The sequence below is a fragment of the Lutra lutra genome, chromosome 5, assembly GCF_902655055.1.
Source record: "Lutra lutra chromosome 5, mLutLut1.2, whole genome shotgun sequence".
NCBI lineage: Eukaryota > Metazoa > Chordata > Mammalia > Carnivora > Mustelidae > Lutra > Lutra lutra.
The window spans coordinates 109,262,549-109,275,620 of NC_062282.1; the positions used below are offsets into that span (position 1 = coordinate 109,262,549).

Sequence of the window (13,072 nt, forward strand, 5' to 3'; positions counted from 1 at the left end):
TACACATAGAAATTTCCTTAATTTTTAGGCTAGTTACCCAGGAGAGGAGGAAAGAGAGGAGGTAAAGAGAAAAAGCAAAGCAGGAAGACATCTGCCTTTGAAACCCCCCCCCACCCCCAACCTAACAGCTCCTTCACTGGGAGGTTGGAAATGGACTCAGGTCTTTCTTCTCTTTCTATTATTTATCTTGTGATTCAGATTTCATTTTTCTTAAAGGATCAGTCTACCAATAACATCTTGTGAGCAAAAATAAAAAAAATTAAGAGAAAGAAATTTGCTAATTCACTTACAAATTATAAGGTTGATGAGAATATACTTAAGAAAAGTAAGTATATCAACCATTTGTATCCATTAAAAATGCATTTATTGATAGCTCATCCTCTGCCAGGTACTGAGTTGAAATAAAGATCCCACTATACCAGCTTCAGCAGCACATATACTAAAATTAAAACAATACAAAGAAGATTAGCATGTCCTCTGTGCAAGGATGAATGTAAATTCGTAAGGCATTCTATATTTAAAAAGAGAAAGAGGGCGCCTGGGTGGCTCAGTGGGTTAAGCCGCTGCTTAACCATGATCTCAGGGTCCTGGGATCGAGTCCCGCATCGGGCTCTCTGCTCAGCAGGGAACCTGCTTCCCTCTCTCTCTCTCTCTCTGCCTGCCTCTCTGTCTACTTGTGATCTCTCTCTCTGTCAAATAAATAAATAAAATCTTAAAAAAAAAGAGAGAAAGAAAGAAAGAAAGAAAGAAATAGAAGTCTCACTGATTATTTCATTTTTATCACCCAAACCTAGAAAAAAATGTACTTTCATTTCTACCTGCCACTTGTGTTTATTGATTTTTATTTTACCAAAAAAAAAAAAAAAAACCAGCTTTTCACTTTTTGCCCTTTACTATCACAGAAGAATATTCTCCGGTGTTTTTACAGTCTTCTATGATGTTTCATTATCATTAGTCCTCAGACTATGGTTGGGATGGGATGCCGTCCGAGGGCTTAAAGGGGAGATACATGAATCAAAATATGATGATCTAACATAATATCACATTTGTGAACTCAGGTTGAGTTCTTTACCTAATAAGTAGCAGCAACTATTTCCTAATTTTTGGTGGGATATTAACGGCCAGCATTAGAGAGAGACAATATTAGTACAATGACATCAAACAGTAATCATCAAAATGTTTCCATTAAATTTTATTTTTTCCCTTAATTACAATAGAACACGAATTTAGCTTTCTGCACTTTACAATCCTTTACATTGTAATACATGACATGAATGAAAACAGCAGTGCCCCCTGGCCCTGTGGTTGAGTTCTCCAGACCTAGGAGTGGGAAAGGTCTGCGGTGTCACAGACGGGGCAAAGCACGGGGCAAGCAAGGCTGAGGAGAGGATTGATGAGGTAATTAGGCCTACGAGAACAGACCAAATAGTGTCAAATAAATAATTTAATTTCAGCCTTTTTCATTAATATTTTAAAAACTGAAGGATGGGGGAGTTTGGACTGTCTCCTTCCAGTACCCACAAATAACATGCTTCGCATTCAAAATTTCAGTTGCCAATCTACACTTAAAAAGTAGCTCAGGGATTAGATTAGCAATAAAAGGTTTGAGAATAATACCTAGGATTTTGACTCCTAATCCAGTGCTTTTCCCAGTACAATACAATATCTCAGTCTTCAGCTAGAGATATTTTTGCTGAAAGGGAATTTCTTGTAGGACATAAAGGCTAGTAGGTTTATTGGGGAAACCCAGTGGCCTCCTTCAGCTTTAGTCCAAGTGTGGACAGGTGTCATGAGCAGCAAGTTGTCAGCAGAAATGTGTGTGGACAGGGACAAGGCAGGGATAGAAGGAATAAGAAGGATTGTGTCTCTTCTGTTCCCAGTCCTGGCCCCGGGCAAAGTGGCCCCATGACCTTCACTTCACATTCAGTTTTGAGGCAGAGGCAGCACTTGCAGAATGGCTGGATATTCACAGAAGTGCTGCCCTTCCTTTTAGGGCTCTGAAATCTAGAACACTGGCAATCCTTGATCTCTGGATTAAACCTCAAGGTTGAGAAACGATTGCGCGTGAAGAGAGAGAGTCAGTGGATCAATCAATCACTTTTCTAAGTCATTTCCGAAGTCATCTGACAAATCTCATGACAAGACCTGACACAATTTAGTATGTTTTTATTCAACTGAGTTTTAATATAGTATTAATAAATTAGAATGTAGTAACATCGAAATGTTTGGTTGCATAGGACAGATTTCTAAAACTATACTTTGGAACATCCTAATTCCAGTGAAATTTCCCACATTGTCACCATCATAAATTACAGGCAAAGGCACATTTAGAAGAACAGTCTCTTGCAAAGGAAACATAAAATATCCAGGCATTAAGCATAACAACATATTTCAAATAACACAAAAAGAAGGGCACGCGGGTGGCTCAGTCAGTTAAGCATCTGCCTTCGGCTCAGGTCATGATCTCAGGGTCCTGGAATCAAGCCCTGCGCTGGGCTCCCTGCTCATCGGGGAGCCTGCTTCTCCCTCTCCCTCTGCCCCTCTCTCTCTTTCTCTGTCAAATAAATAAAATATTTAAAAAATATAAAAAATAACACAAAAAGAATTTTTAAACGAAAACCTATTGAGATTATTAATTGGCTTTACATCATTTAATAAGTTGATATCTCCAGAATTAAAAAGCTAATTATTACTAGAGTCAATGTGCCATTACTTGCCAAAGATTAGAAAACAGGCCTACATTCAGATCAAAGAGAATCACTGGTTTCCATTCCCTCTGCACGAACACTCATTCCTCTTCTTCCTCACCAATTCTGATTTTCTGGTAACAAATGATCTTTCACTCCATATGAGAGAAGTGTCCAGTAGAAAAAGGGATTTTATTTCTTTTATGATTTTTTTGTATTTTTAAAAACAAATCGCTTGATTTCTCAGTGCAGTTTTGACAACTTCATTATAGTTTCTAACTGCTCAATGATTTTACCAAGAGAAAGTTCTCAGAGGAGTTATTTCATTTTGTGTCTTCTAGGATGGAAAAGGAAGAGACATAACAGAAATTACCAAAAAGGTTGTTTCTAGAAGTCTTGAGCTAATACTTGAAATTTAGAACTCTATTCTCTGCTTCAAGAATGGCTGATAGCTTTGTCCTGAATGAGTGCTATTCCTGTCAAATCCAGGAGAAAAATTAAATATATTTCAGGTCAGAATAGATAGCCACTTGTAGTCTGAACTTCAGTTAAAACCTGACATAATTTAAACACAACCTTAACTCTTGTTTTCAAATATTATTTTAAAAAATATATCAATAATTAGTTGATGACACTAATAATGTAACAGGGAGATCAGAAATTGTATTTTTACAATTAGTAACAGAGAGGCAGGCAGAGAGAGAGGAGGAAGCAGGCTCCCTGCTGAGCAGAGAGCCCAATGTGGGGCTCCATCCCAGGACCCTGGGATCATGACCTGAGCCGAAGGCAGAGGCTTTAACCCACTGAGCCACCCAGGCTCCCCTAACAGCATAATTTTAATTAAACTATATGGTTGTGTGCATTGGTGAAATGCAGAAGACAGGATTTCACAGTCAAAACCCCTGTCAATAAAAGCAGGAAACTGGAGGTTGATGCACACAGGGCGTCTGACTTTGGAGCTGCAATATTGAGGGAGGCCCTGACATGGAGGGCAACCATTGCTTCTCTTCTCTCTTTCAATAGAGAATAAAATGTGTTTGTTTATGGGGCTTAAGGTTATTTTCCTTTGAGAGAGTTAATTGAAGAGAGATTACATAAAGCCACAAGTTTTTACTTAAAGGAAACAGAAAAAAATGAAGAATTACTTTAATTATAAGCAATGTGTCAAAAGAAATGTTTTCCAAATTAATCTTTTCTGGGAATGAAACAAATTTTTCTGTAATTCATTTTAACTCTGCTTAAAAAGGCAGGGATAGATTCTCTGACAGAGAGAGAGAGAGAGATAATGTTCAGTCAGCTCCCACTTAGATTACAATAAACAACATGAATTAATTATAAGCATTAAAGTTTTTCTTCTCAAGGTATTTGCTTTCCAAAGATTAGTTTCCCTATGTCAGCTGTGAGAGGTACCTCTTTCTAGTTAAAGAAGCTCATTCTGGAAAGTGAATGCAAAAGCCTTAGTACTCTCCACCAAAATGCCCCATATCCCAGAGTTCAAAGGTGAGATATGTTACACATCCAACCGTGTCTCTTAAAGGCAGCTCAACTTAAATGACTCCTGGAGAAAGAAAGCAGATCATTCTTGGAATGGCTTGACTATTAACATTTGCTCTGAATCTCTCAAAATTCAACTACTCATTTTCAGTGAGTTTCTGAGTATTCTCGGAAGGCTTTTCAGAGTTGAAAATCAGTTGAATCCCAGTAGTAAGGGTGGGATTTAAAAGGAGAGAGGAGACATCCTGTTGATTTCTTTTTTCCTTCAGTATCAACAAGAAATCTCCAAGACCTTCTCTCATAGAGGTCAATATTTGGGGTTCTTTTTCCTCTTTCCCTAAGGGCAGTATGCTGGGCGTAGGGATATGGAAAAATAGGAAGGAGAAGGAAAGTGTGGGCAGAGGAGGCATGGATCTAAGACGGAGGATGGCAAATGCAGGGTGAAATTGTCGGGATTTAAGTAGCGTCTTCTTACTAGCCTGTCATGAGCTCTGTGCAGTGACATTATAATGGTCCTGCAATCTGAAACCCCAGGAAAGGCAAGGAAAAACATTTGGTGGGGAAGTCTGAGGTTTCCCACACCATAAATTCTGGCTAAGAGCTAGAGTCTTTCAGGATTTTGCAGTCATTTTCAAACTGGCCATGTTTTTGGTTTGTTTGTTTTGTTTTGTTTTAGCTTTACATACTCATACAGATTTTCTGGAAGTTCAAGAAGAGAGTTCACAATGCATTGGCCTTGCCTGGTGTGATTTATGACAAACAGGCACCTCCTGCAGAGTTTTTAATGGCAATTGGACGAAGCACGCTCGTTAGAATACAGATAACTCCATATAGTACTAAGGAGAAATCAACGTAACAGTCTAGGAAATGTTAGACCTATGAGCAGTGACAGAGCACAGTAGCAGAGAAATAGGTTAGCGGCTAAACCTTAAGCTGGGTATGTGGCAGGCAGTGAGGGATAACATGTAAAAAGAAGCGGGTTCCGCACCTCTACTCCTGTCTCGGACGAGGAGGTTGACCCGATGTATAATAACAACTGATGAAGGATCTGGAAAGAGAACATTGGGTCCTCTTCTCCCCGCCTCCAAGAACAACGGGCATTGTCTTAAAGATAAGGGAGGAATAGATACTCACCACATATCACCCCATAGTCTAGAACCTGATGATTTGCTCAGGGTCAGATTAATACCTTTAGAGGCTCTCAGCGTTGAAAACCTTGTGAGGTCCTGCCCATCGGTAGTTCAGAATAATACCTAACCAGTGGAACACGACTTGCAGGAATGCTGGAATTAAAAGAGCTTCTTTCTAGAGAGTCTGACTGCAGAATTTGGATGAGTTCACTGGAGCTTGGCTTCTTTGATCACTTACGTTTGGTGCCTCAGCTCTGCTGGCTCCCTGTACCCATACTGAGTCTGTCTGTTGGTGTGCCCACCACTGGACTCCTCCCAGGTCCAAACAGGGGCTGCGGAAGACAGAGACAGGGAGGCCAGGGCACTGGTACAGAGCTTGCCCTGGCTCACTGTGGAAAGCCTTTCAGAATCTTCTTCCCTCCCAAGTGGCCACGTATCGAGGCCTTCACACACCTGGGTGGTAAGGAGGGCATGGAGCAGCCCTCTCCCTTACTACAGCGTGTGCTGCCTGCGTCCAAGGTCAGTTGGGTGAAGGTAGAGCGCTGACAGTGCCGAGGTGGTCACTCCTCAGGTTAGCTCCCAGGTTGCACAGTAACACCACTGAAGGGAAAATGTCTGCACTTGAAGTAATCACAGGCTTTCTCCTCTAATACCAGCCTGCCCTGCCAGGGTGTCAGCCGCACAAAGGGCCCCAGTCTTCTTCCTCCATCAAGGTGTAGGCAGCACATCCCCCTGCCGTTTGGCTCCCGGCTCCCTGTCTGGACAGGGACACAGCTGGGCTCTCATCTGAGGAGGGGTGGATTCAAGCTGATTACTTTTGTTTGGCTTTCAGTGGAGACAACGGAGCAGGAGGTGTTTTATATCCACCTTGTGTTCGAAGCCCCAGTGCGGGATGACTCAAGAACATTCTCTTCTCAGAGCAAAGGCTGCAAATGAACCATCGCATACATTTTTTTGCTTTGAAAAAAGAGGAACATTAAGAAAACGCTCTGAATTTTACGCAGAAAGCGTGTATTACTTGCATTATCAAAATAATAAAACAGGATTAATTTAGAGGAGGGAAAAAGTGATGGTTAGCTAAACATTTTAAGTAATTATCTTAAGGATAAATTGCTTTCTTTTCTATACTCCCTCTTTGGCCTCCTTAATCTCCCCTACTCCTATGGCCCCACTTTCACTTATCAGCTGGGGGTTCCCCAAAATCTATATCAGCTAATCTTCCATATCAGCCCAATCTTTCATATGAGCCCCAAACATATATAAATCCAACTGATTACCTGCAACCTCAGTTTGTATAGGTCATGGCTTTCCTCAAACTCAGCACCTTAAGACACCAGTTTTTTCCTTTTTCATGTCCTTTCCCCAAGCTTTACCCCTTCTAGACTCTTTCCTCGCTCTCTATACATTCACTCATAAATTCTGTTGTTCAAGTTATCCTTGTTTCCCCCTTTTTTTATTTCCCTTTATCCTCTCATTTGCCATATCCTATCAATTTTCTCGTTGCAGTATGATCATTCTTCCCAGTGTAAAAATACTCAGATTTGTTGAGCACTTCTGTCATGCCAGACATTATTCTGCTGGCTTTCTATGTATTATTTTATTTAATCCTTACAACAACTCCAAGAAGCAGATACTGTTATAATCCCCATTTTATGGAGGAGGAAACTGAAGTGCAAAGATGTGATATAACTTGCCATATACCATCCTACAACAGGTAACTAGAGGAATAAGATTTCAGACCCAAGCTGATTAATGCCAAAGCTTAAGCTTTCAATCCCAGTACTACACTGCCTTCTGAAGTTATTTATTTATATATAGATTTACATATACACACTGCCCTCCATCCTCATTACTTAGATAAAGCTCTAACCATAATATAGATGACACCAGAATTGTGTTCTTAAAGCACAAATGTGTTCTTGTCACAGTCCTGCTTAATTTCAAAGGATTCCTAGGCATGATTCTCACTTGACCATTTTCTCAACTGGTCATTTTCACAGATGTGTTGTCCAATTTGGGGCACCATACCCATGTTTGGCTTTGTTGGCTCCAGCCAGGACTCCTACGATGACAGTAACACCTCTTGCTCAGAATGTTGAATTAAGGTGATGGTGAGACGATGGAGCCAGCGTGCAGGTTCCTACATGTGGGCTAAGTGGCACAAAGATATGTCAGGTTGGACCAAGGAAAGCACATGTTCAAGGAATACGAGGGAACTTTTCCTTCTTCGTATAATCGGGGCAGGATGCTGTTCTACTCACACTGTGACCAAAAAAGCTCTTCAAGAGATCTGGATGCAAATTTATTCTTTAGTGTGCTACCAGAAATTCCCATACACAGAAGTACATGAGAATCTCCCATATGTTAGACATGACAAGTCCACAGGAAAAAAACTGGAAGTTCTCGTATCGATACCATTTATCTATTCTCTGATCTCGTCTACTATCCCCCCAACTTCTCCCTTCACCTCACACTCTGCTCCAGCTACAACTTTATGTTCTGAATATACTGCCCTCCTTCATGCCATCCTACCTAAATACTCTATTTCCTCAGTATAGGATACCCTTCCTTAACTTTTCATTCTGGAAAGTCTTTTTTTGTTTTGTTTTGTTTTTAATTATTTTATTTATTCATATTAGAGAGATAGAAAACATGCATGTTGGTGGGGCGAAGAGCAGAGGGGAAGGGAGAGGCAGAGGGAGAGAATCTCCAGTAGACTCTGGAGCCCAACACGGCTCAACCCCCAACCCCGAGATCGTGACCCTGAGATCACGACACAAGCCGAAACCAAGAGTTGACTCCTCAACTGATTGAGCCACCAGGGTGCCCCAGTCTGTCTTTGTTTTTGAGGGTTTATCCCAAAGATCATCTCCTCTGCCTCCCCTATCTTGTGCCAAGGAGATGAGCTGCTGTTCTCTACTGCACAATATTCATACACTCACCTAAAGTACATTTAGTCATAGTGCAGATGACATAACATTGTCATATTATAACAGTTCATTCTTCTGCCTCCCTCATTAGACAGTGAGCTCCTTGAAAGTCCAGTCCTTGCTCTGGTCATCATTGTACTTCGTTTCTGAGGATACTGAGTAACATATGATAGATGCCCTACAAATATTAGAATAGGAAGAAATACTGTCTCTAAAACTTCAGATGGGGTCACACATATGGTGTTTTGGATGAATTACCTAGGTAGCTCACTTTCTTTTTCCTTACCATTTTTATTTTTTTTAAAGATTTTATTTATTTATTTGACAGAGAGAGATCACAAGTAGGCAGAGAGGCAGGCAGAGAGAGTGAGAGGGAAGCAGGCTCCCTGCTGAGCAGAGAGCCTGATGCGGGGCTCAATCCAAGGACCCTGAGACCATGACCTGAGCCAAAGGCAGCAGCTTAACCCGCTGAGCCACCCAGGCGCCCCTCCTTACCATTTTTATGCTACAGAGGAGAAGACACCAGAAAACTTTGTTTCAGTTAGTTGTCCCTTTTCCTCAAATAACACGGAAATACCTATTATAAAAACTGCCATTAAAGGGCCAGACATCCTTTAGTAGAACCTTAGGGTAAAGCAAAGGAGTTTCTGTATGCCAGTAACTTAGTATTTTCCTGTTTCAGCTGTCCTGCCAGGGGTTGTAATTCAGGAACCAACCTCAAGTTAGGCAGAGGAAAAAATGAGATGCTTAATTACAATGGGCAAATGTCATCACCAGCTACTTGAGAGTAGCTCTGTCAGGAGCCATCCGCATGTAAAATGGACTTTCACAAAATTCTGGCCATCTGCAGGGTCATGAAGACTCAGAACATGTATGTCTCCTGAGGGAAGCTTTTCAGTTTTGTGCTTTTTCTGATGCTAAGAAATACAAACACTTGTGATTTGCTACTAGGCACTTATAAGCATGTAATCAGTTATTTCCTAAGAGGTTCAGAGACAAAAATGAGATATTCAGAAAATAAAAATATGTTCTGTGGTAAAAAAACAAAAACAAACAAAACAAAACAAACAAAAAAAAACCCACAGCATATATGTATCAAAAAGCTTGAGGAGTAGGAAAAAAGACCCAGTACTCTAGTTAATAAAATGTTGTAAATTAATGAGACCCTGAAAACCCTTTTGTTTCCAGTATATTTTTGAATTTTCTAAACTGTATTAGTTCTCCTTTTCACCTCAGGAATTACAATGCAGTATGTGAGAGAGCATAATTCTCAACAAACATTATTAATTTTGTTGAATATACCTTTGAGGTTATAGCATTTTGATGTTTGAGATCACAATAGCATATTACAGAGAACAAATGTAGCACAGAAGAAGAATTAAAGGCCTCCAAGTCAGAAATGCTAGACTCTAGCTTTATTATTTATAAATTCTGTGATCCGGAGCAATTCGTTTCAGGCCCCCATAATTTCAGGTACTTCATCTATAAAATAGTTAGAAAAAGGATGTCTCTCCTTCCATTCCTTATGCTCCTACCTCAGCTCATAAAATGGGAACTTGCTAATACTTCTCATCCCAAAAGTGATTCTTTGGTGCCAAGCACAACTATTTTTTCTGCATTTTGCTTCTCTTTCCCTCGAGAAGGAGTTAATTAATTAATGCAATTAGGGAGAGTCTAACAGCAACTAGTCTTGGTTACTTTTTTGGAAGGGGTAATGCATTAATTTTCTCTGTTTCTGTGTGACCACTGTGATTTTGAGGTAGGAGACTGTTATCTTTGTTTTCAGTTGTTTTAGAATCAAAAAGAGGGGACTAATAATTAACTGGTAATCTCCATTGATTCCAACAATAATACTTGTGATGTCTGTCCCAGATCAAGACTGTAGAATGTACAACAAACTTCCTATCGATCCAGACTCCATGGAAATCCCAGTGACTTTATGGTATCATATAGCAGTACCAAAAATATTCATTAACAGGGGTGCCTGGGTGGTTCATTCAGTTAAGTGTCTGCCTTTGGCTCAGTTCATGATCTCAGGGTTCTGGGATCTAGCCCTGTGTCAGGCTCCCTGCTCAACAGGGAGTCTGCTTCTCCTTCTCCCTTTCCCTCTGTTTCTCCCCCTCTGCTTGTGCTCTTGCTCAATCATTTACTCCCTCTCAAATAAATAAATAAATAAAATCTTCTAAAAAAAATAATTAGCAAAGAAAGTAATGGGGAGATGGAACAGAGATTCTAACAAAATTTTGAAAGACAGAAAAGGGATAAAAGGCTATTGACATATGAGAAAGGATAGAGTGAGTGAAATACAGGTTCAGATTCACTAATTGCAGACTCTGGTGGAGATGGAGGTGGAAGTCAGTCTCCCAACTGGAGGCACGAAGGTGAAGTTTGCAAATAAGGCAGAGTGTGGAAATGAGAAATAAAGTAAACAGGAAGATTAGCTGCCCAATGTACCTCTCATTTCTCCTTCTTGCACTAGAAGGTAGGGAACCAAGCAGCCTAAGGTCTCTTTGATCAATAGATTGATTTGATCGCTAAAACTTCTTTTGGGGTATAAAAGCTTAAAACCTGTTTTTTTTTTTTTTTTTCTGGCATCTAGAGAAGTTGCACCTGTTAGCTAATGTCTGTATTGCTCACCCTGAAACAAATCAGGTTACGTGAAATGCCCATGCCCACATACATAAAACTACTAGTCATGTTCCAATGGGGTGGAGGGTACTTTTGGGGAAAGAACTATTCATAAAACAGCAGAGGAAAGTTACAAAACCACTTAGAATAAAGAGCTTCATTATTCTTAAAAATGGTTGGATAACAAAAAATCTATAGGGAAACTAGACGCACAAAAGAAAGAGATCCAAATAGTAAGTCAGAGAAAACAATTCTGAAGAAAACAGAAGCAAAATTTATGATAGCATTTATATAGCTTGGGCGGGGGGGGGGGCGGGGCAAGGCAGGGCAAGGCATCATTCTAAGGACTTTATATATATGTCAATTTCTGTATTCCTCACAACCACCTTACCAAGTATGTATCATTCCTATCCTCATTTTGCAGAGAAAGAAACTGAGGTACAGAGAAGTACAGTGAGTTATCCAGGGGCACACAGCTGTTAACTGGCAGGGCCTTGATTCTAACAGAGTCAGCCTGGCTCTAGAGTCCACCCCATTATTCAGTCTGCCAATTCCAGTGATAATCCTGGTCATGATGCGAGAACATTGCATTACATTACATCATGTAATAAGAACAGAGTACAATGAAAAAGGAATGATGCAGCTGCAAGGAAGAGGTTTCAGACATTAAAATCGTAACAGCTACAACAGATTAGACACAGTGTAATTAATTAAAGATAAATACTGAAATGTAGAAGAGATTGTAACCAGACAAACATGGAAACTCCTGCTCTCACAGGTTAGCCTAGAACTGAACACTTATGAAGCACCTTCACTGGCTGGGACAGTGAGGACTACAAGTATGCGTAAGCTGTGTCTCTTGAGGAGCTATAGACACACATGAACGTAGACACAGGGAGGAAAGAAACAAATGACATCTGGGAGTTCCCAGCAGCTTGGTGACTTGCTGTGGAGTAGCCAACAAGGAGAGTTGAGCATTAGCTCCCCTTCTGCAAAGTTAAGGAGGAGAGAACCCCTCCTTCCCACCATTGCAAACCACACTCTTTTTTTCACACAACACAGGCCCACCCTTCTAGGCTCAGGGGAAGGAGGGATGCTTCTCAGATAAGGGTAAGCATTTAAGGTCTCAAAGGGGATCTGCTGTGTGCATGGACATGTGCCCCAGCAGAGTTCCTCTGAGGCATAGGAACCCTGAAAGTTCCTGTGAGGAAGGTGGAGACTTCCTTATGCCACCTCTGTTGTGCCCATTTCAAAAGCATGTCAAGGCATCACAAAGAGGCTATAGGAAGAAGTCACCCTGGCTATCTCAACTGCTTGGTCCTCTTGGCCCCTTCTCTGATACATAGGAAGAGAAAAAAAAATCACCTATGGAAGGAAGGCAATATAGGGAGATAATTTCCTCTGTGTTGGTCAAGGTTCATAAAAGGCAGACAGCAGAATCCATTCTAACCGTGTATGAAGGGATTTATTAGAGCGTATTGAATGGGTTACAGAATCACAGGAATACCTAAGATGTCCAGTCTGAGAACTTCCAGGTAAAATTCTGAGCTGCTTATCATACCAGAGAACTAGCCTAGAAGGAGGCATACTTTACCCCAGTATCAGAAAGAGTCCCCACAATGGGGATGCTAACCCTCCCCACCTGCCAGAAAACCATGCTACACCAAACCAAGTCGGAAAGCTGCAGGTATCATCACACACCTTCTGCCCTGCCCCAAATGAATGGATGCCACTAGAATGCCACCTTCCCACATTGCTTACTTATGGACCCAAGACTCATGTGAGCATGTCTGATGGGCAGAACAGATGCCCCATGTCTTCACCTCACTGGCAAAAGGGGCTAAGACAAGCAGGACTTTAGGTTCTCTGCTGGGAAAATGCAGTTCACTCTGTAGGGCAGCCATCAAAATGTAGGAAAAGCTCACATCCGTAGAGACAGAAAGTAGACTAGTGGTGAGCAGGGGCAATGCAGGGTTATTGCTTAATGGGTATAGAGTTTCAGTTTCAGATGAAGAAAAAGTTTTGGAGATGGACGGTGGTGATCATGGCACAACAATGTCAATGTAGTTAATGCCACTGAATTGATCACTTAACCATGGTTAAAATGTTAGCATTTTCAGTATATGCTTTTTACCGCAATTGACAAAAGGGGAACTTCCCCAAAAGTTATTTAATGATATCGAGGCAATCATGAGTGAAAGAT

The 13,072-nt window shown here is 40.9% G+C and overlaps 1 non-coding gene across 1 annotated transcript; it reads left to right on the forward strand.

The window, feature by feature from the left end:
- The first annotated feature begins 419 nt into the window (after positions 1–419).
- On the forward strand, positions 420–521 carry LOC125101417 (U6 spliceosomal RNA). Its single transcript, XR_007127830.1, has one exon. It is a non-coding gene; the product is annotated as a U6 spliceosomal RNA (small nuclear RNA).
- The last annotated feature ends 12,551 nt before the right edge of the window (positions 522–13,072 follow it).